The sequence below is a fragment of the Cetorhinus maximus genome, chromosome 16 (genome assembly GCF_964194155.1).
Source record: "Cetorhinus maximus chromosome 16, sCetMax3.hap1.1, whole genome shotgun sequence".
NCBI lineage: Eukaryota > Metazoa > Chordata > Chondrichthyes > Lamniformes > Cetorhinidae > Cetorhinus > Cetorhinus maximus.
In genome coordinates, this window is record NC_135894.1 from 82,456,818 (window position 1) to 82,477,994 (window position 21,177).

General features: G+C 43.3%; 1 long non-coding RNA gene across 1 annotated transcript; it reads right to left on the reverse strand.

Moving 5' to 3' along the window:
- Positions 1–1,178: 1,178 nt before the first annotated feature.
- On the reverse strand, positions 1,179–16,077 carry LOC144691985 (uncharacterized). The gene is made up of 3 exons (XR_013579247.1): positions 15,914–16,077; positions 14,581–14,660; positions 1,179–1,404 (listed from the first exon to the last, which is right to left on the reverse strand). It is a non-coding gene; the product is annotated as an uncharacterized LOC144691985 (long non-coding RNA).
- Between the last annotated feature and the right edge of the window lie 5,100 nt (positions 16,078–21,177).

The following is a 21,177-nucleotide window of genomic DNA, read 5'->3' on the forward strand; positions in this document are numbered from 1 at the left end:
TGGGATACAAACAGTTCTGTATTGTCCAAATTTACTTTCTATTAGTGTTGTGACTTTTCCCAGTAGCCAGCTTTCATAATAAATTAGCCCACATGTGGTTATAGAGACTGATACCTGAAGTACAACAGGTAGCTGCAGTACCTTTTGGTGAGTGAATAAGGATGTGCACACCACAGGTAGCAGTTCCTTTGGGGGTCAGTGGGCAAACTCACAAATTCCATGGTACTGTCCATTGATTCGCACACAGACTGAGAGTTCCCTTTCAGGAATAAGTCTCCCGATGTAGACTTTTCAAGCAAATATATTTAAAGAATTCTAAGATAGAAGTTTTAGAACATAAATCCTCTGATTCTTTCAATTTGTCTGTTTTCCCTCCTCCCTTTTGTTGTTTCCTTCACTGTACACATTACGGCTGACTGGGACCTGCAAGTAGCGACAGTAGCAATCTCTCGCTAGCCAAGGCTTATGCAAGTGCATGCACTGCTGAAAAGCTCGATGATTTTCATTGTCTCTCTTCTTCCGGTGAAATGATTTACCTCCACTCCTTGTCTTGATGGCCACAGGAGATCAGGAATTCATTGTCTGTGGGAAATCATGTATGCAAAAACCAATACTCAGTGGCCTAAAATTCTTGCATACCAACCCTGTGCTTCGGCGACATCCAGACTTAATTGCTTTTAGTTATTTGATTGACTTAGTTCCTTGTTTACTATGCTGCCTAATATCTTTCAAATGACATCATGTGCTATTCTGGTCAACTGAACCACTAATGGAAGCATGCAAGTTCTCAGATTATGCTACTGGGTATGTCCAAGGCAATGCTGAGATGTTGACATTGACAAGTGCTAGGCTGTGGCTAATAGGTTTAGGCTGGTATGTGTGCAGTCCTTGTGATTTCAATTATAATATTCTTGATCTTTAAATTAAGAAGACAGATTGCTGAGATTTTGGTTTGATAGGAGGGCAACATATTAACTGTTTTCTGCATTCAGTTTAGAAAGATGTAACCAAGCAATAAGCTAGCATTGTCTATCTTTTGCTCTTGGTAGTTTGCTGACCGAATAAATGAAAGGAATGTCCCTTGACTCGGCTGTTGTCATATTTTGAGAGCGCATCTAACATGGTGAATAATATTTCCTGTAACAATTTGATTTATTTGTGACAAGCGTCGTGAAGGCAACATGTTGAACATTTATTTGTAAGGGGTGGGTACACTGAACCAGAAGGGGAAGCTCCATTTTTTCAGAGCAAACAATTAAAGTGAAGTAAAAACAGAAAATGCTGGAAAAACTTAGCAGGTCTGACAGCATCTGTGCAGAGAGAAACAGAGTTAACGTTTTGAGTCCATATGACTCTTCTTCAGAAGAAGTACTGCTCTTCTCTTCTACAGAATTCCAGGAATGCCTACATTAAAGAGAATACTGTAGTCACAGACTAGAACGATGAAGAAAAGATGACATTGATACAAACATTTCTGCTGGCTTTATAGACTTTAGCCAATGACTTTTACTCTAAACAATCTATAATAACAAGAATATTCCCAGAAAAGAGAATATAAATCTAGAAATAATCAGGTTGTGCAAGTGTGAATACTGTGTATGAGCTGGAAGATGGTAGAGTTTGGTTGAAGTAGTTTTTCTTTGCCTCTTTCAGCCAGTATTATGAAGCATCTCAAAAACATTTGGATTTTAATTGAGGACAAGTCATTCCAAGTGATAGATGTCTAGCTGAAACCACTTTTAGAAAATGTGGGTGTATGTTCTGATGGCAAAGCGCTTATAAAGAAAGAAGGATAATGGCACTGTTTACACCTTCTGGAAGTTCAAAAATATTTCAAAGAAATGGATTACCTTTGAAATGTATACTCTTATTTTGCATGATAATTGAAAGTTGTGTTGAGCATAATGATTCCTGAGCTTTTGGGACTTTGTCAATGATTTACAGATGGATTGTATGCAGTCTGTGCATGCAAGGAAAGCGGTTTGAGGGGCCAAATGTCATTTTCTCATTCCTTCATTTTTTTTTACAGAGCTATGACCACAGCAGCACCGCAACTCTGAGAATATGCCCCATGGGCCAAGCCAGAAAAATGTTAGTTTTGCCACATAATTGGACACTTCATCTGTTGATGCCTCAGGAGTTTGATGATACGTGTCCAACATATTGGATATTTTAAGCAACTTCATATCTCGGTTAAAATAGCAGATAAAAGGATTTAATGTAAATTGTTTAAGCGTGTGTTTGGTGGCACGTTGCATAATTTCCAGATATAGGGGTTAGAGTTTCAAGACTGGTGCAGCCATGATGGGATGAATGGCCTCCTTCTGTGCCATTAAGACTCTGTGGTTCTTGAGGTAATAACCTCATCAATGTGAAACAATAGTCTTATTGCCATTAAATATATTTATCGAGGAACAGGTAAAAACTCCCTCCATTGGCTAGCAGTACGTTTACTTAATTGTATGCATGAACAGATGAAAACGATTGAGGAAATCAATCCAGGGGAGGGGAGTGGACGAGTAATCCCGAGACCCAAGGAAATGCTCTGGGGACCCAGGTTCGAATACCACCAAGGCAGACAGTGGAATTTGAATTCAATAAAAATCTGGAATTAAACCATGAAACTATCACCGATTGTTGTAAAAACCCACCTAGTTCACTAATGCTCTTTAGGGAAGGAAATCTGCTGTCCTTACCTGGACTGGTCTACAAACCCACAGCAATATGGTTGAAATAGCCTAGCAAGCCACTCAGTTTTATCAAACTGCTACCGTTACAGTCTCATGGCATCAGTCTCAAAAAAGGAATGCACCTGGCATCAACCTAGGCACCGGAAATGACAGGCAGCCCTGTTGACTCCTGCAAGACCTCCTTACTAACATCTGCGGGCCATCTGTGTGAGCCTGACATAGTCATCCTCACTGAATCATATCTTATAGATAGATATCTTACACCACCATCACCATGGGGATGTTCTGTCCCACCAGCAGGACAGACCCAGCAAAGGTGGTGGCACAGTGGTATACAGTCAGGAGAGAGTTGCCCTGGGAGCCTTGAACATCGACTCCAGACCCCATGAAGTCTCATGGCATCAAGGAAACCTCCTGCTGGTTACCACGTACCCCGCTCCCTCAGCTGATGAATCAGTACACCTCCATTTTGAATACCAATTGGAGGAAGCACTGAGGGTGGCTAGAGCATGGAATGTACTCTGGGTGGAGGACTTCAATGTCCATCACCAACCGTGGCTCAGTAGCGCCACTACTGACCAAGCTGGCCGAGTCTGAAAGGACATAGCTGCTAGACTGGGTCTGCAGTAGGTGGTGAGGGAACCAAAAAGAGGGAGAAACATACTTGACCTCATCCTCACCAACCTGCCTGCCGCGGATGCATCTGTCCATGACAGTACAGGTAGGAGTCATTGTGGAGACGAAGTCCTACCTTCACATTGAGGATACCTTCCATCATGTTGTGTGGCATTACCGCCGTGCTAAATGGGATAGATTTCGAACAGATCTAGCAACGCAAGGCTGGGCATCCATGAGGCGCTGTGGGCCATCAGCAGCAGCAGAATTGTACCCGAACACAATCTGTAACCTCATGACCCGACATATCCCCCCACTCTACCATTACCATCAAGCCAGGGGACCAAACCTGGTTCAGTGTAGAGTGCAGGAGGGCATGCCAGGAGCAGCACCAGGCATACCTAAAAATGAGGTGTCAACCTGGTGAAGCTATAACACAGGACTACTTACGCATCAGTGCAAAAGATAAGGCTGAAGCACTTGCAACAATTTTCAGCCAGAAGTACCGAGTGGATGATCCATCTTGGCCTCCTCCGGGGGTCCCCAGAATCACAGATGCCAATCTTCAGCCAATTCGATTCAATCCACGTGATATCAAGGAATGGCTGAGGACACTGGATAGGGCAAAGGCTATGGGGCCTGACAATATTCCGGCAATAGTACTGAAGACTTGTATTCCAGAATTTTCCACACCCCCAGCCAAGCTGCTCCAGTGCAGTTACAACACTGTCATCTACCTGGCTATGTGGAAAATTACCCAGGCATGTCCTGTACCCAAAAAGCAGGATGAATCCAACCCAGCTAATTACCGCCCTATCAGTCTACTCTCGACCATCAGTAAAGTAATTGAAGGGGTCATCAACAGTGCTATCAAGCGGCATTTACTTAGCAATAACTTGTTAATTGATGCCCAGATTGAGTTCCGCCAGGGCCAATCAGCTCCTGACCTCATTACAGCCTTGGTTCAAACATGGTCAGAAGAGGCTGAATTCCCAAGGTGAGGTGTGAGTGCCATCTCTTGACATCAAGGCCGTATTTGACCGAGTGTGGCATCAAGGAGCCCTCAAAAAACTGGAGTCAATGGGAATCAGGGGGAAAACTCCCCACTGGTTGGTGTCATACTTAGCATAAAGGAAAATGGCTGTGATTGTTGGAGGTCAGTCATCTCAGATCTAGGACATCACTGCAGGATTTCCTCAGGGTAGTGCCCTCAGCCCAACTATCTTCAGCTGCTTCATCAATGACCTTCCTTCAATCCTAAGGTCAGAAATGGGGATGTTCACCGATGATTGCACAATGTTCAGCACCATTCGCGACTCCTCCTCAGATACTGAAGCAGTCCATTCCAAATGGAGCAAGACTTGGACAATATCCAGGCTTGGGCTGACGAGTGGCAAGTAACATTCGTGCCACGCAAGTGTCAGGCAATGACCATCTTCAACAAGAGAGAATCTAACCATTGCCCCTTGATGTTCAATGGCATTACCATCACTGAATCCCCCACTATCAACATCCTGAGGGTTACCATTGACCAGAAATGGAACTGGACCAGCCATATAAATACTGTGGCTACAAGAGCAGGTCAGAGGCTAGGAACCCTGCGATGAGTAACCCACCTCTCGACTCCCCAAAGCCTGTCCATCATTTACAAGGCACAAGTCAGGAGTGTGATGGAATACTCCCCACTTGCCTGGATGAGTGCAGCTCCTACAACACTCAAGAAGCTTGACACCATGTAGGACAAAGCAGCCCATTTGATTGGCACCATATCCACAAACATTCACTCCCTTCAGTACCGATGCACAGTAGCAGCTGTGTGTACCATCGACAAGATGCACTGAAGGAATTCACCAAAGCTCCTTAGACAGCACCTTCCAAACCCACAACTGCTACCATTTAGAAGGACAAGGGCAGCAGATTGAACGGAGCACCAACACCTGGAAGTTCCCCTCCGAGTCACTCACCATTCTGACTTGGAAATATATCGCTGTTTCTTCACTGTTGCTGGGTCAAAATCCTGGAACTCCCTCTCTGTCAGCACTGTGGATGTACCTACACCACATGGGCTCCAGCGGTTCAGGAAGGCAGCTCACCACCACCTTCTCAAGGGCAACTAGGGATGGCAATAAATGCTGGTCCGGCCAGTGAAGCCCACATTCTGTGAATGAATAAACAAGAAAAGACCAGCTGCTCCTTCAAGTCTGCTCCACAGTAATGATGCCTGAAGCATTGTGAGCAGACACTTCCTACCACAGAGCAGCCATGTAATGGCAATAATTTTGAGACCGTGCAGTCAATCATCACCAAATTGTGTGACTTCTTGCAATCAAGCTTGCACCTTCTTTCAAAACTGAGCAATGTAGGGTCTTGTAACGTAATCTTTGACCAAGTCCATGATGGCTTCCAATAGCTGGCTAATGCTCCTTTTTGCAATAACTTGAAACCATTCAAGTAACCATCATTATGCTTTGATCATTGTTTTTGATCAACCAGTAACAATTCGCTTCTTTGGGAAATGACCAAACAAAGTCAAAATGGCTGCCCCATAGCACTTAAACTTTCCTGTTACTGCATGTAATGGTTTTTGCTTCATAAGCAGAGAACAAGTGAGTATCTTGACTGTTCTTACTGTTCAATAAGCCAACACCTTTTCAAAAAAAAGCAGCTAAATTGAAGAATTCTGAGTAATGAGGTTGTATTTTACACAAGCAATAAGGTTGTAATTTACTCTCGAGGTTATAGATGACATCATAAGTCATGAGAGATGAGCATGACTAGTTTATGGAGCTCCTCTGAACCTGGAGGATTGAATTACAGCCTTATATTCACTCTCTTTGTTCTGTCACTTTTATACCAGGTAGTGCAAGTGTTATAATATATACTGTAGTCTCAATAAAATTAGAAGATAGCTGACAACAGTATTAGCGTTGCTCATGTTACACTTATTGAAGACTGAGGCACTATTGTATGGCTGCTAATGTTACCGGAGGATATAGTCGGCAGTTTTGAATCAAGTCTCATAGGGCTCACTGCTTGGGTGCGTGTTTATTCTTGTATTAAAATACAAGTGGTGGTACCAAACTTCAGCAAAAACAAAAATTGAATAAAGATTTGGATTGATTGTGCATTTAGGAGGATAAATATCAGATGGCATTTAGTACTAATGCATGCACGACATTGCTTGTTGGTTGAAAGAATATGCAACATAAGTCTATTTTCATAGACAGGCTTTATGGCCAGGATTTGGCCCTCATTGGATGGGCTCGGCGTTGGCGAGCTGGAGTGGTCGGGAAGCTGACTGCCGCGCACGATCGGGCAGCGACCATGATTCCACGCTGGCCGGCCAAGTAAGACCCACCCGGCGTGAAACGTGCGCTGCAGCGCTCAGCACTGCCTGTGCGGGGGAGGGGAGAAGGGCGAGCGGGGAAGTTCGCACAAGTGCACACAGGAAAAGCTCCCTGAGGCACAAAGCTGCTTTTGCCTGTTCATAATTTTTAGAACTATCGACAGGCAAAAGAGAGAATAAACCTCCAGGGCTTTTCCCTTTAAATGACCTTGCAGCAGAAGAGTCTAGACACCTTCATCAAATATGGGTACTAACCTGGAGTATTTTAAAATATCAAAGCTTGTCTCTAAACTAGGGCAGTCAAATCACCAGCAGCCTCCCCACTACGTAAAGGTAACCTCGCTTTAGCCAATTCAATTGGCCTTAAGCCTTTTGAGTGTGAAATTCCTTCTCCAGCTTCTCCAGCTGGAAGATGCGTTCTTTCTCTCGCTCCATTTCTTGGAATTCTATTTCTAGCCTCCACTCTTCTAGATGAAGTTGCATCAGGGTAACCTGGTATAACTCAAGTTCTGAATCCTCTACCTGTTCCTCTTCTGTGGTAAGCACTTTCAACACCTCAGGCCTTCTGACATATTTTAAGTTCCACCTCCTTAGCTCTGGCTTCTAGCTGTTCCTTGGTTATAAACTCTAATTTAGCCCAAATTAATTCCTCCTGCTGCATGAATGCCTTTCCATCGAAGCCAGCCATCTTACTTTCTATTTATTAGCATTCACAAAGCTTTTTGCCGAAATCCTTTTATTCCCTGTTTCAACAATTTTCCTATGTTGCTTTTTCTTCTACTTCCAATTTTCTTTTAAAGTCAGATTTGGCTTGTTCGCAATGGGTTTACATCCTGAATGACAGCCTCCAATTCTGTTACGGAGAGGATTTGTGTGGTCCCTTCCAGTCTGTAGTCAGGATGTTTGTGTATTTCCTTACCTTCAGCGTGATTTTTCCCAGTTTAAAATAAATTCCCAGCAGCAGGCTTTTTGGTGATTTGTAAAGAATTAGAGAAGCTCATTTATTATCTCCCATTTGCCCCGGATGTTTGAACGCAAGGTCCCAATCACTGGTCTCACTCACACTACCCCACATACAGAGATTAGTTGCAGATGAAGTTAAGGCCGTAATTGTAAAAATGCAATTTATAACTCAAGTCTTTACACCGATGCAGGCCTGATGTCTTCATGGTTGAGCTGATGGTGTAGATGGAGTGAGGGTCTTTTAGAAACAAAGGATTCTCATGAAGCTGGGAGGCCTTTTGTAGGCAAATAGCCAGGAGGTTGGCTCTCAGGTAGACTTGGAAGCTGGAACAAGTGCAATATTTTGACTGTATTTCAAGACCTTCAGCTATGATGGTTCAGCTGTTTCAGATGTTTCTCACACACACAGGTTTGCTTTGTTCGGGTTGTATTATACTGCAGTCCCTGACAGTTGGACCAGGATTTCATGACGCCACGGTGTTTCTCCCCCCTAGCGGATGCGGCGAGCCATTTAAATCTCCATTCAGTTCAGCAGGGCCGTAGTATCCCGCCAGGCCGTAAAATCCTGGCCTTGGTTTCAGTCACGGTACTGCAGAGTAAACACTTCTGGGGTCCAGACCACCATGGTACAATAGCAATTGCTTCCTTAACCGGGGTTTCCCACCCAGGGTGGTTGACAGGGTCCTCAACCATGTCTGACCCATCTCCCGCGCCTCTGTCCTCACACCTTCATCTCCCTCCCAGAACCATGATAGGGTCCCCTTGTCCTCACTTTTCATCCCACCAGCCTCCGCATTCAAACGATCATCCTCCGCCATTTCCGCCAAGTCCAGAATGATGCCACCACCAAACACATCTTCTCTTAACCCCACCCCCGTCGGCAGTCCATAGGGACCGTTTCTTCCGGGACACGCTAGTCCACTCTTCCATCACCCCCAACACCTCATCCCCCTCCCACGGCACCTTCCCATGCAATCGCAGAAGGTTACCTGTCCCTTTACTTCCCCCCTCCTCACCGTCCAAGGGCCCAAACACTTCGTTCCAGTGAAGCAGCATTTCATTTGCACTTCCCTCAATTTACTCTACTGCATTCACTGCTCCCAATGCGGTTTCCTCTACATTGGAGAGACCAAATGCAGACTGGGTGACTGCTTTGCGGAACACCTTCGGTCTGTCCGCAAGCATGACCCAGACCTTCCTGTCGCTTGCCATTTCAACACACCACCCTGCTCTCATGCCCACATGTCCGTCCTTCGCCTGCTGCAATGTTCCAGTGAAGCTCAACGTAAACTGGAGGAACAGCACCTCATCTTCTGACTAGGTACTTTACAGCCTTCCGGACTTAACATTGAGTTCAACAACTTCAGATTATGAGCTCCCTCCTCCACCCTCACCCCTTTTTGATCCCCTTTTCTCAAATATTTACTTTTTAATTTTTATATATATATTTTTTCCCACCTATCTCTATTATTATTTTAAAAATTTATTTCCATTCATTGTTTTATCCCCACCTTTTAGCCTATTTCGATCTTTTCTCCCATAAAATAAAAACTTAGGATGCATCCTTTCTTTGTTGATGTCCTTCAAGAACTCTTTTTCACAGTTCCCTGAAATGCTAGCAGCCTTATTGGAGCTGGATAGTGTCAACTCACCTCTGGAGACACTAAAGACCATTGTATTTAATCCTCAGTCTAGACAACTCAGTGTTCTAAAAAGTATCATTAATGTAGTTCAAATGTATTTGTGGAAAATGGACACAGGAATTTATTTGTGTGAATCAATTACCTTATATTTTACTATTATCAAGCTGAATGAGGCTAACATTATAAAACGCATTTTCAAACTACTTTTCCTGTATGGGGCCAATGTGTTGGGAGAGAAAGAATGCATTTCATTCACCAATCTTCTGGGAATCTCTCCATATGTGGAATTGCTTTGTGACCGCTTGCACATGCCTTGTCAGTGCTGCCTTTTGGCTCCTCGGGACTTCTGTATTGTAGCTCAGAAACTTGCACATTCTCACTGACATTTGTTTAACATTTGTTTAAGGTTATTCATCTGTTTCTGATGCTCCTGTGGCATTTGTGGAATTTTGGAAAGTTTGTTTCCTCCCCCCAATGCCATGGCCCATGTGCATGTTCACCCTTCTGTGGTTGGTAGTGTGAAGCTCATGCCAAAGAATGCATTTGTCCAGTTTCAGGAATTATTTGACTAAATTGAACAATCCTCTTTTAATCAACTGTGGCGACTGTAGTGTGCCGTTGCTGCCATTTTGTGACCTTTCCCACCACCAGACTATGATGTTATGTTCATCGTTTGGTAGGAAATTCACTACTGTCATTTGAAGTGGTGAGTTTCTATACTTCAAACGAGCTTCTGGAGGAATGTCTTAGTCAGCTAAGATGCTGTTTGTGGGAATTTGCCTAGTTCTTACTTGGGTGGTAAGTGAATATATTTCACAATGCACAAACTGATTCAATACTACCATCCAAAATTTGGAAAATAAAATTGCTTTCTCCAAATCTGTTTGGTGCATTTTTATCTATTTCTGTTGGTTCCTTTGTACAAAATGAAAAATAAATTGAACACTTTGTTGGAAGGGCCCCCACAATGGCTGACTGTGTAAATGTACGGCATGCTGCATTACTGAGCCACATGGAGCAGAAAGCTCCTAAATTCTCTGCTAGGGCAGTAGTGGGGGAGCCACAATTGACTTCAGTTTTCCAGTTTAAGGAAGAGGAAAAATAATCAATGAGGATTCCTGCTCCTGATCACTCCCTTGGAACATGTCCTGGAAAGGGTATATGTGCAGGGAATAGGATCAACCTTGGCTTGAGCCCTTCATCATGATCAAATAGTCTGTTCATGCTCACTGTCTGAACTGATGCATTAAGAACAGCAGCTTGGGTCAAGCACCAGGTTTCTGCCAACACTTTCCAGTAAGTATCATTGGATAGTTGTCAGGAACAGGATATACTGACCAACTGTTTTCCCGATCCTAGTCCAGAGCATTGAGGCCAATTGTAGTTCTCAACTGTTGCCTAAGCTGTGAACCTTTTTGGCCTGTGTGGCTATTTGCTTGTAATAATCCACTGAGGCATCAGCAAAGATGACAGAACCGGTTAGAGATTCCTGTCAGAAGTGTTATCGTACATGCATTCAATGGAGCCGATTTTACTTGCCATGCCGAAAGGCCTTGAAGGGGGGTTGATAGACTTTCCCCTCCTCCCTCTTTAATGCCAGCGCTCTGTCTTCTGTCGCTTTTACCACTGGTCCCCAGAGAAATAATCCAGCTGTCTGCAGCCCTACTCCCTGCACACGAGCATGCTGTCTGGGCCACTCCGCATTGTGCTGAGATGCCTATTTGCAGCTCTCCTCTTCTGTTTAACTGAAGTCCTGGGTTCTTCACTGCAAGAAGTCTGATGGCACACTCCATCTGTTGACTGCCTAGGGTTTTAAATTGACTCCAATGCGCTTGGACCAAGTTCCTTCCTCTAAGTTAATGTAGGCATTAAATTGTTAGTTTTAAAGTTACTGCCTGTATTATGTAGCTTAAATTTATTTTTAATTCCTATAGTTTAATGTAATAGAATCAGACAGCTAAGAAATGAGTCACAAGTAGACTCGTTGCATCTGGGAGTGGCCACAAGACAAGAAAAGAAGGAAAGTTGGTGGAAAGAATTATGCTAAAAATACTTTCCAATTTTCTCCACCAACTTGAATTGTTTCCTTACTTACCACTGACGACTTCTTCAGCTAATATGTGCAGTGCTCTATTATATTAATGGACAGTACTTATAATGTGACAAGGGAGCCACTTGCAGCTCACCTTTCCCTCATCCGTGGCCCTTGACCAGTAGTCAGCAAGTTATCCTGGATGACTCAGAGCCTTAATCCAGGTTTACCAGCTCCCCAGGGTATAACAGAGGGAGAGACAAATAATAGAACCACCCAGGAGGCGGCCTATTAATTGTCTGCCTCCCTGCTCGCTGCCCTATTAAGAATGGCGGGTGGGTTCTTGGGGGGCCCAATCGGAGTGCCTGCAGCACAGCACAGCTGGCAGCCCCACTTGGAGGGATGGGCCCTGCTGAGGTCAAAAGGTGATCCTCCACATGGTGGCATTCCCAGACGCCTTCTGCAAATTTGAGAATGAAGGAGTTCACAGCTGGTAGGGCCAGTGGTGTGGAGGGTGAGATCCTACACGGGGTTGGTTTTGGCCGCAGCTGAGGACTTTCATCCTGGCAGCTCCTCCATTGGGTTATGGAGCCTCCAGCTTGATGATCCACAGCCCTACCCTCTGCTGGGAAGCCATCTGCAGGAGTTCCTGTGCTCCACACTCAATAGGAGTGGAGGATTAGGCCTCCAATTATGTCACCTTTGAAAAATGACACATAAGTGGGATCTCAAATGCCCTAATTAACTGCTTGCCTCCTTGGAGCAGCTGTTAACTTTGTTCTCAGCTTTCCACTGGAAAATTTCTTTGGAGGTGGGAAGGCATTGGGGAGCCATCCTCATGTGGATACCCCTATTTTCCCACCTGTGCTTACCACCAAATCCATCTCAACATGACCAGGAATATGCAGCCCAACATTTCAGGTGATGACCCTTCAACAGAACAGTTCGGAACTCTGTTTCTCTCTCTACAGATGCTGCCCGATATGCTGAGGTGTTTTCAGCATTTCCTGCTTTTATTTCAGGTTGTTCACAACCTTGGTGTCGAACTGAACTCCAGGTTGAGCTTCTGACCACACAGCGACTCCATCACTAAGCCCTTTTATTTGCACCTCTGTAACATCACCCCAACTCTGCCCCTGCCTCAGCTCATGCTGCTGAAGTCATCATCCATGCCTTTGTTACCTCTTGAATATTCTAACACACTCCAGGCTGGCTTTCCTCTCCCGTTAGAAATCATCCAGAGCTCTGCTGTTGTGTCCTAACTCACACAAAGTCGTGTTCACCCGTAACTCTCCTCCTCACAAACCCATACTGGCTCCCATTAAGCATCGCCTTGATTTCAAAAACTCTCATCATTTTTCTCAGATCCCTCCATTGCCTCCCCCTTGCCTATCTTTGTAATCTTCTCCAGCCCCTTAGCCTACCTAGATATCACCTAATTCTGTCCTATTGAGTATGCCAGATTTTAATTGTTCCATCATTGGTGACAGGGTCTGGGGCCCTAAGCTCTGGCATTTCCTCGCTAAACATCTCCACCTCTCTACTTGATTTCTTCCCTTAAGATGCTCCTTAAAACCTACCTCTCTGGTCATATGCCCTAATATCCCCTTCTAAAAGAGTTTTTTCTTATATTTATCTGCTTATGTGGCCCAATGTCATACTTTAGAATGCTCCTGCAAAGCACCTTAGGCTATTTTATTTTACTTAAGGGCGCTCTGTAAATACAAATTATTGATGTAGTTGCTGTCAACCAAAGCTGTTTTATTAAATAGATGGGAAATGTTGAGTATGTTGAGTTCTGGAGTGCAAAGGGACTTGGGAGTCCTAGTCCAGGATTCTCTTAAGGTTAACTTGCAGGTTGAGTCGGTAGTTAGGAAGGCAAATGCAATGCAATGTTGGCATTTATTTCGAGAGGACTAGAATATAAAAGCAGGGATGTGCTGCTGAGGCTTTTAAGGCTCTGGTCAGATCACATTTAGAATATTGTGAGCAATTTTGGGCCCCGTATCTCAGGAAGGATGTGCTGGCCCTGGAGAGGGTCCAGAGGAGGTTCACGAGAACGATGCCAGGAATGAAAGGTTTAACATATGAGGAACGTTTGAGGACTCTCAGTCTATACTCGATGGAGTTTAGAAGGATGAGGGGGATCTGATTGAAACTTACAGAATACTGAAAGGCCTGGATAGAGTGGACGTGGGGAAGATGTTTCCATTAGTAGGAGAGACTAGGACCCGAGGGCACAGCCTCAGAGTAAAGGGAAGACCTTTTAGAACAGAGATGAGGAGAAACTTCTTTAGCCAGAGAGTGGTGAATCTATGGAATTCATTGCCACAGAAGGCTGTGGAGGCCAGGTCATTGAATGTATTTAAGACTGAGATAGATAGGTTCTCGATTGGTAAGGGGATCAAAGGTTACGGGGAGAAGGCGGGATAATGGGGTTGAGAAACTTATCAGCCATGATTGAATGGCGGAGCAGACTCAATGGGCCGAATGGCCTAATTTCTGCTCCTATGTCTTATGGTCTTATCGTCTTATGTCAGTAATAGGTTATTTCTAAGATGTTAAGTCACACAACAATAGACTGTACTGCTATGTAAAACCTATTACAATTATTTTTCATGTTCTTTCTTTAAGATATTCCACATTTTGAGCAGCAGTGTAATAAATGTGATTTTCCAGTCACCTGATCTATTTGGCTCCCACCCGCAGAAATTTAGAAAGTGACTAACAGCTTGTTGAATTACTGCTGTCACTAAACCCTGGCTATTAATTTATTTTGACTTCCTATTTTCTGTGGCTTGCTTCACTCTGTTCAGTTTAGAGTAAGCTCCACACAGTTCGCTGTTTTTAACACTCTGCTGATAGCTTATGTTGAATGAAACTCATTTACCTGGCTACTTTCCACAATAGTTGGATATGCATTTGAGGTGCTGTAATCTACAGGGCTACAGATCAAGAGTTAGAAGATGGAATTTAGCTAGTACAGACACAACGGGCTGAATGGCCTCCTTTTGTGCTGTAAATGTCTTCCTGTTTCTTATGGAATAGTTGAGCAGTGCCAGCTACCCCAGTTATGATAAAAGGTCAATCACCTGAAAAATTAGCTTTGTTTCTCTGCCCACAGACGCCGCCAGACCTGCTTAGTATTTCCAGTATCCGCAGTATTTTGCTTACGTATTTATTTTACAATGGTTGGTCTATTGAAACTTATGTCATTCTACATGCTAATGAACCTTTAGACAATCATTGCACAGAGTACAGTTGGATGAAATGACTATACTTGGCACTTACACATGTACTGCTCAGTCACATTCTGTGGCTTCAGTTCGTGGCACTGCTGTGTCTGAATGTCACCACAAGCACTCGCAACCCTGGAATATAAAATGTAATACAAGCAGTTTAAAGTGAAACTGTGTGGAGCTCTCTGCACAAACCTATTTCACTATGATCCTTAGTTTAATGGGATTTTTGGCCAGTTGCTTAGTGCTGTTTGTTAAGGGAATTATGAAACACCAACCAAAGTTCTTGCATTCAGAATTTATCTAACATTGTCCTTCAGTTTAGTAAGTTACCTGAATTTTATTGAATTTTAAAAATCCATCTCCCTCGCTTTTGAACATCTAAGACAGAACTTGTAAATGTAGAGAAAGTTGGGGCAGGGTTAATGTTATAAAGGAACTGTGTCCAAAATGAGAATCTTGCATTTTGTACAAATCAGGTGTGATTCATAAACACAATTTGATTTCAATACATGTGACATCACTTTGAACTTCAGACTCCAACCAGTATATAAGGCCTTTGTGGTTTACTAATGATTGCAATTATGCTCGAACTATTGTGTAAAATATTCCCCTTTCTTGTTACTCATCTGTTTTACATTGCTAGTGCCAAATACATCCCATCACCCATGTGATTTCTGAACTGCTGTCAGTTTAAATTGGCATGCCATTTTGTTTACATTCAGTCTTGCAGTACCGAATGAAGGTGGCTGTGGGAAATTGGAACCCAATTTGTGTTTTTAAAGGCTGCTCATTCTGCTGTCAGTGACTTAGCGTAAAGAATGTCTGAATGTATTAATATCCACGACTTCGCGACAGCAACTCAGTAAGTCATCCGTCTTCTGCTGACTTACAGCAAGTGGGAGTCAAAACCTCAGGCTTACTTCCAGCATGACAACCCTTGCACAGAAGTAGCTCAGTGCGTCTGTCTGTGCTAACTGATGCATTCATTGAAATACGGGATCTAGTGGTCTGATGCAAATCATTTCCAGTAAGCAAAGATGTTTCTTCAGTAGTTAAATGTTGGCAGTGACGCAGGTTGCCTTGTGGGAGACACGTTTATGGGACTGTTGGGAGACAACATGCAGTGGTATTGAAATTTCAAAACAAAGAGACCTACAGCTGCTTAACTAGATATTTATGGATGACAATAACTCATATTCTGATTTGAGAATTCAATACTATTTGAATCTTGGATAACTTATCTAAAAATCAACATTGTGTTTAATTGCAATTTGGTAGTTCACATTGTTAACCCTTCCTAAAGGCAAAGGGTTGATTTAATTTATATGAAAATTAAAAATAGCATAGGCATTTTTTTTTTGGCTTCGCTTGAATGAACTCACCTTTGCAATGTTTACAGATGTTTCCCTCACATTCATATTTGGGCTATAGCAGCCAGAAAGTGACAATGGGAAGCTCCACATCATTCCGCTTGGATGCTATCTCATGTACTAGAAAGCAGGTCACATGTTGAAATCTATTCGGGATCTCCAGATTGAGAGGCCACTGTGGGGCCTCACTGATGAGCATTGCTATGAGTCGCATGGGATTTTTGGAGTGACGCCTGAGTGCTGAGGAAGCAAAAATCAGAAATTGCAAGTAACTCAATTAGCCACGTGTAGCATTCAACTCCCTACTGATTCCAACTCATTGAATTCTAATCTATTTCTGAGCTCTTCCCTATTAATAGGAGTTGTCTTTATAAGGATTCGCCTGCATCCCTTGCTGCTGTGTCCCTTAATCAAGAATTGGGATGTGCACTAACGAATTTGCCGTGTTATTACCGTTAATAGTTAATAATCTGTCTCTCGGTTAAGCCAAAGTCCCATCTGCCCTCTCATATGGATGTAAAAGATCCTACTGGATTAATCGAAGACAAACAGGGGAGTTCTCCTGACCATTATTATTCCCTCAACCAACATTTCAAAGACGGATTATCTGGTCATTATTACATTGCTGTTTGTGGGACCTTGCTGTGCACAAATTGGCTGCTGCATTTCCTTCAGAGAAGCGCATCAACGACTGCAAAGTGCTTTGGAATATCCTGAGGTCATGAAAAGTGCTAAATGAATACAAGTTTTTTTTTCTTTTAATAGCAAAAGCTCTGAATCCTCCAATGGGCATTCCCACAATGGAACTAGCTGCCAAAGGAAATAGTCTGCAGCCCCATCACTTGAAATCTTCAAGACCAATCTTTAGATCATTTCCATTTAAGTTTTCATTATCAGGACTACCATCTTAGCAGGTCATGCCTGGTCTAGCTAGCATTATCCATATCACTGCTGGCCAAATGCAGATATTAGTCTGTGATGCTGACACAATCAAATCAGAAACAGAGGAGTCAGGTGCAGACCATTGAAATGAGTGGAACCGTTTGCAGACAAAAAAAAAACTAGCCTACTTTGATTTTCCTTCCAGTTTAATGGAACAGTAAATTTGCCCAACTTGCTGACAAAGCATATTCTTCAATGGGAGTTTCAAACCAGGTGCTGCTGTACTGTACTGAATACAAAATCTAATCCCTCAACCAACATCACAAAAACTGGGGAGATTATGGGGGGACCGTTCTCCCCGTCGGGAGGGCTGGACGGGAGCGGGCGCGTAGCCAATCGCTGCCTGCGATCGGCTGTGTGCCGCCATTTTACGTTGGCCCGCCCAGCATGACGCGCACCCGGAAGTGCCGTGCGCTCCCTGTGCGGGCGGGGGGAGGAGGCTAAGTCAGGGCCTGCGCTCCTTCACGCATGCGCGCGAAAGAGCGCAGAAATCTCCCTGAGGCACAGAACTGTCTCAGGGAGATTATTTATATTTTTGAAAATTTTAATTAAAAAAAAATTTTAAGGCACGTCCCCTCATGTGACAGTGTCAGATGAGCTGGGACATGTCAATGACTTATATTAAAAATTTTAATTAAACTTTAAAAACCGTCATGAAATCTCACCCCGCCTGTGGATGAGGTTTCATGATAAATGCGAAAGACGCCTGGGTGGTTCTTCGCCTGCCCGCCAACCTTAAGGTTGGACAGGCAGCTCAGTTAATTAGTTTAATTACTATCTAAATGGACTTAATAGGCCTTTGACAGTTCGGCGGGCGCGCAGCCAACTCTGGTGCGCGTCTGCCGAACTCAAGATCTGAATGACGCGCGGTGACGTCAGGACGCACGCCCGATGACCCCGTGCGTCATTTTACGTGTCGGTGAGCGGGCCCCGACCCTGCTCGCTAACCCGAAGATTCTGGCCTATGTGGTCATTATCTCATAACTGTTTGTGGGTGCTTGCTATGCGCAAACTGGCTGCCAAGTTTCCTACACTACTTCTCAGAAATAAATGCTTCATTGGCTGTAAAGAACATTGAGACGTTTGGTGGTCGTGAAAGACGCTAGAGAAATGGAAGTTTTTCTGTCTTCAAAATAGCATCATTTCACCAGCAGGGAGTGCTGTTGTTCTCCTTTACTGCAGTATACTTGGAATAAAATGACAGTACTGTGGAACAGCTTAGACTCTGTTGACATGCAATATATAACGGTGCAAATTCTGGTTTGTGAAAATTTACCTTTGGATCAATAAATGATATAATCTAGAAGTTCACTGGCGGTGAAAATATCCCACAAGTTGTGAATAAACTAGTGAATGAGTTGGCAAACTTGTATTTAAACATGAAGTCCCGAGTTTAGGAACCAAAAAAACATTGGTTGCTTTAAAATAAAATATATTGCACTCTGTCTGCAATTAGTTTGCCTTTAATCAATGTACTTCAGTGTTTTAGTAGATCAACTTCAAAGCAACATTTTTACACACTTGTTTAATAGATATCAAAGGAGAACAGTTCAGGCTGTGGTGGGTACACAGTCCTCACTGTTCTACAAGTCCTGGAGGTATGTGTGGAATTCAGATATCCCGGAGGCTAGTGAAAACTGGAGCTGATGGCAAGACACTACATTTGCCTTGCTGCTGTACATTTTGCCCACACTCATATTTTACACGGGCTGCATTAATGCTGTATGCAATTAATGACTGGCAATAAAACTGATGGCCAGAATGTTAACAATTTCCTGCAGTACCACCACTGCATCTTTTTATACAGCAAAGTTAATGATTGTTAAATGTGTCTGGGCACATTTCTGTAACAGAGGTGTTTATTTACAAGGGGGCAGCTACAGTAACTTTTGTACATTATGCGGGTGTTATTAGATCTTAAAATGAAAAATTTTTCCAAAAGGGTAATGGAAATGACAGAGATTGTGAATTTAGGAGTATTGATTTACTTAACTCAATACGTCTAGATTCCTGCCCTCTGTGATTCCTAATGCCCTTTTCAAAAGGTTTTAATTTTAAGATCTAACAACGCCCAACAAAATGTACAAAAGTTATTGCAGTTGAAAAGTTACACCTCCAGACTCCCAATTCTTTTTAATATCTATATATTGCATAGTGTGGTGGGCAATAGTTCAAAAGACTGCCAGGATTGAAAAGAGGAAAGGCGACAAATAAAGATGTAGGCTATAGTTGAAGCTAAGACTGGGCTTTAAAAGATTTATGGAAGAAAGGGAGACTAAAGGAGCTAATGTGTTTCATGATTTTGAAGTTGGGAGAAAGATTGAGTTAGACTGGAGAATAAATAGCAGAACAGATAGTGCAAGCAGGATGATTAATCGCAATTGCTTGTGCAACAAGAAATGGGAGAATTTTAAAGTGTCTTGTGCAAATTATCCCTTCTGAATCCCACTGCCTACCTTCATCCTGCTATTAGCCTGCTCTTGTTAATAGGTGAGCAGGACATGCACTGGAATGAAAGCTCAGTCCAGTTTTAAATATGAAAATTGGTCTCTGATGACATCATTATGACAGACTCTAATCTTAATCCCAGGCCTGCAGTGGGGAGGAAAGCCTTCTCACTCTAGGTCAAATTGGCCTGGATCAGAGGACTTGGAGCCAGAGGAGGTCCAGTAGAGATAATTACTTTTTTTATTCTACCTTAATGCCCCAGGGCTGCTTCTTTGGGTCCCCCCAAAAAATCTTCGGTCTCTCCTTTCTTAGTCTTCCAGATCCCTGCCCGCACCACCCTCCCACCCCAACCTCTAACTCTGATACACCCCCCATCCCAACAACCTTGCCATCAATACGAATCCCAATTTTCATTGCTCCTCTTTGGTGGCTGTGCCTTCAGCTGCTTAGGACCTAAGCTCTGGAATTCCCTTCCTAAACCTTAAAATCACTCCTTAGCTTTAACCAAACTTTTGGTTACTTATCCCAAAGGCTCCTTATGTGGTATGGAGTCAAATTTTGTTTGATAACGCTTCTGTGAAGCGCTTGGGACATTTTTTGCTACCCTAATGGCACTATATAAATGTAGGTAATTGTTGTTACTACCTTAGTCTTAATTGCCTTGAACTCCTTTGGAAGAAGTTCATAATACCTGGAATGGGCTGGTTGTCTCATGGGGAAAGGTTGGACAGACTTGACTTCTATCTACTGGAGTTTAGAAGAGTAAAAGGCAACTTGATTGAAACATATAAGATCTCGAGGGGTGTTGACAGGGTGGATGTGGAAAGGATGTTTCCTTTTGTGGAGGAATCTAGAAATAGATCTCACTGTTTAAAAATAAGGGGTCATCCATATAAGACAGAGATGAGGAGAATTTTTTTCTCTCAGAGGGTTGTGAGTCTTTGGAACTCTCTTCCTCAAAAGGCGATAGAAGCAGAGTCTTTGAATATTTTTAAGGCAGAGGTAGATAATTTCTTGATATGATAGGGGGTGAAAGGTTGCTAGGGATAGGCGGAAATGTGGAGTTGAGGTTACAATCAGACCAACCATGATCTTATTGAATGGTGGAACAGCCTTGAGGGGCCGAGTGGCCTACTCCTGCTCCTAATTCCTATGTTTGTATGTATGTTCCTGTGTTCACATGCTTTCTCAGGGGATATGTTCCTGATGCTCAAGACTGAGGTGAAGTGTGCAAGTGCGGCCTGGTGTCTACTTCGGCAAGCCCATCCCCTCCCCCATGCATCTATTCCATTCTTGGTCGACTCCGCTGACTCTGTGCTTTGGGCACCTCCTCAAAGTAAACCAGAGAAAGAACATGATTTCTATACTGGATCTTGTAATTATATATCACAAGAATTATAATAGTGGGGCGGTTGGGGGTGAGTGCATGAAGAGGAACATGTGAGCAACACATATTTCAGAGTAAAATGACTTCAAGTATAATTAAGAGATACAGGGGATAATTTCAACCCCCAAGAATGGTTGGTTTTGGGTTGGGTGCAAAAATTTGAAAAATTCCAAAAATGGCTCCAACCTTCCTATTCTCAGGAGTTGGCTTGGTTGGTAAAAGCTTATAAGGAAGCTGCATGTGCAGGCTTTCTGGGCCTGCCCATTAACAGGCAGTCAGCCTCACACTCAGATAAAACATATAAAAGACGTCCTGCACTCCCATAACTTGGAAAGAAAATTAATGCATCCCATGTCTCAGTTAGTAAGTGGATCATCCACCATAGTACTCATCCATACAGTGCTCGAAAGGCCCCAGGTCTGACTGCCAGTTTGCACTGAGTTTTGCGATGGAATAGCAGTAGATTTGTCTTAGCTCCCCAAGGCTATTGAGGAGGGAA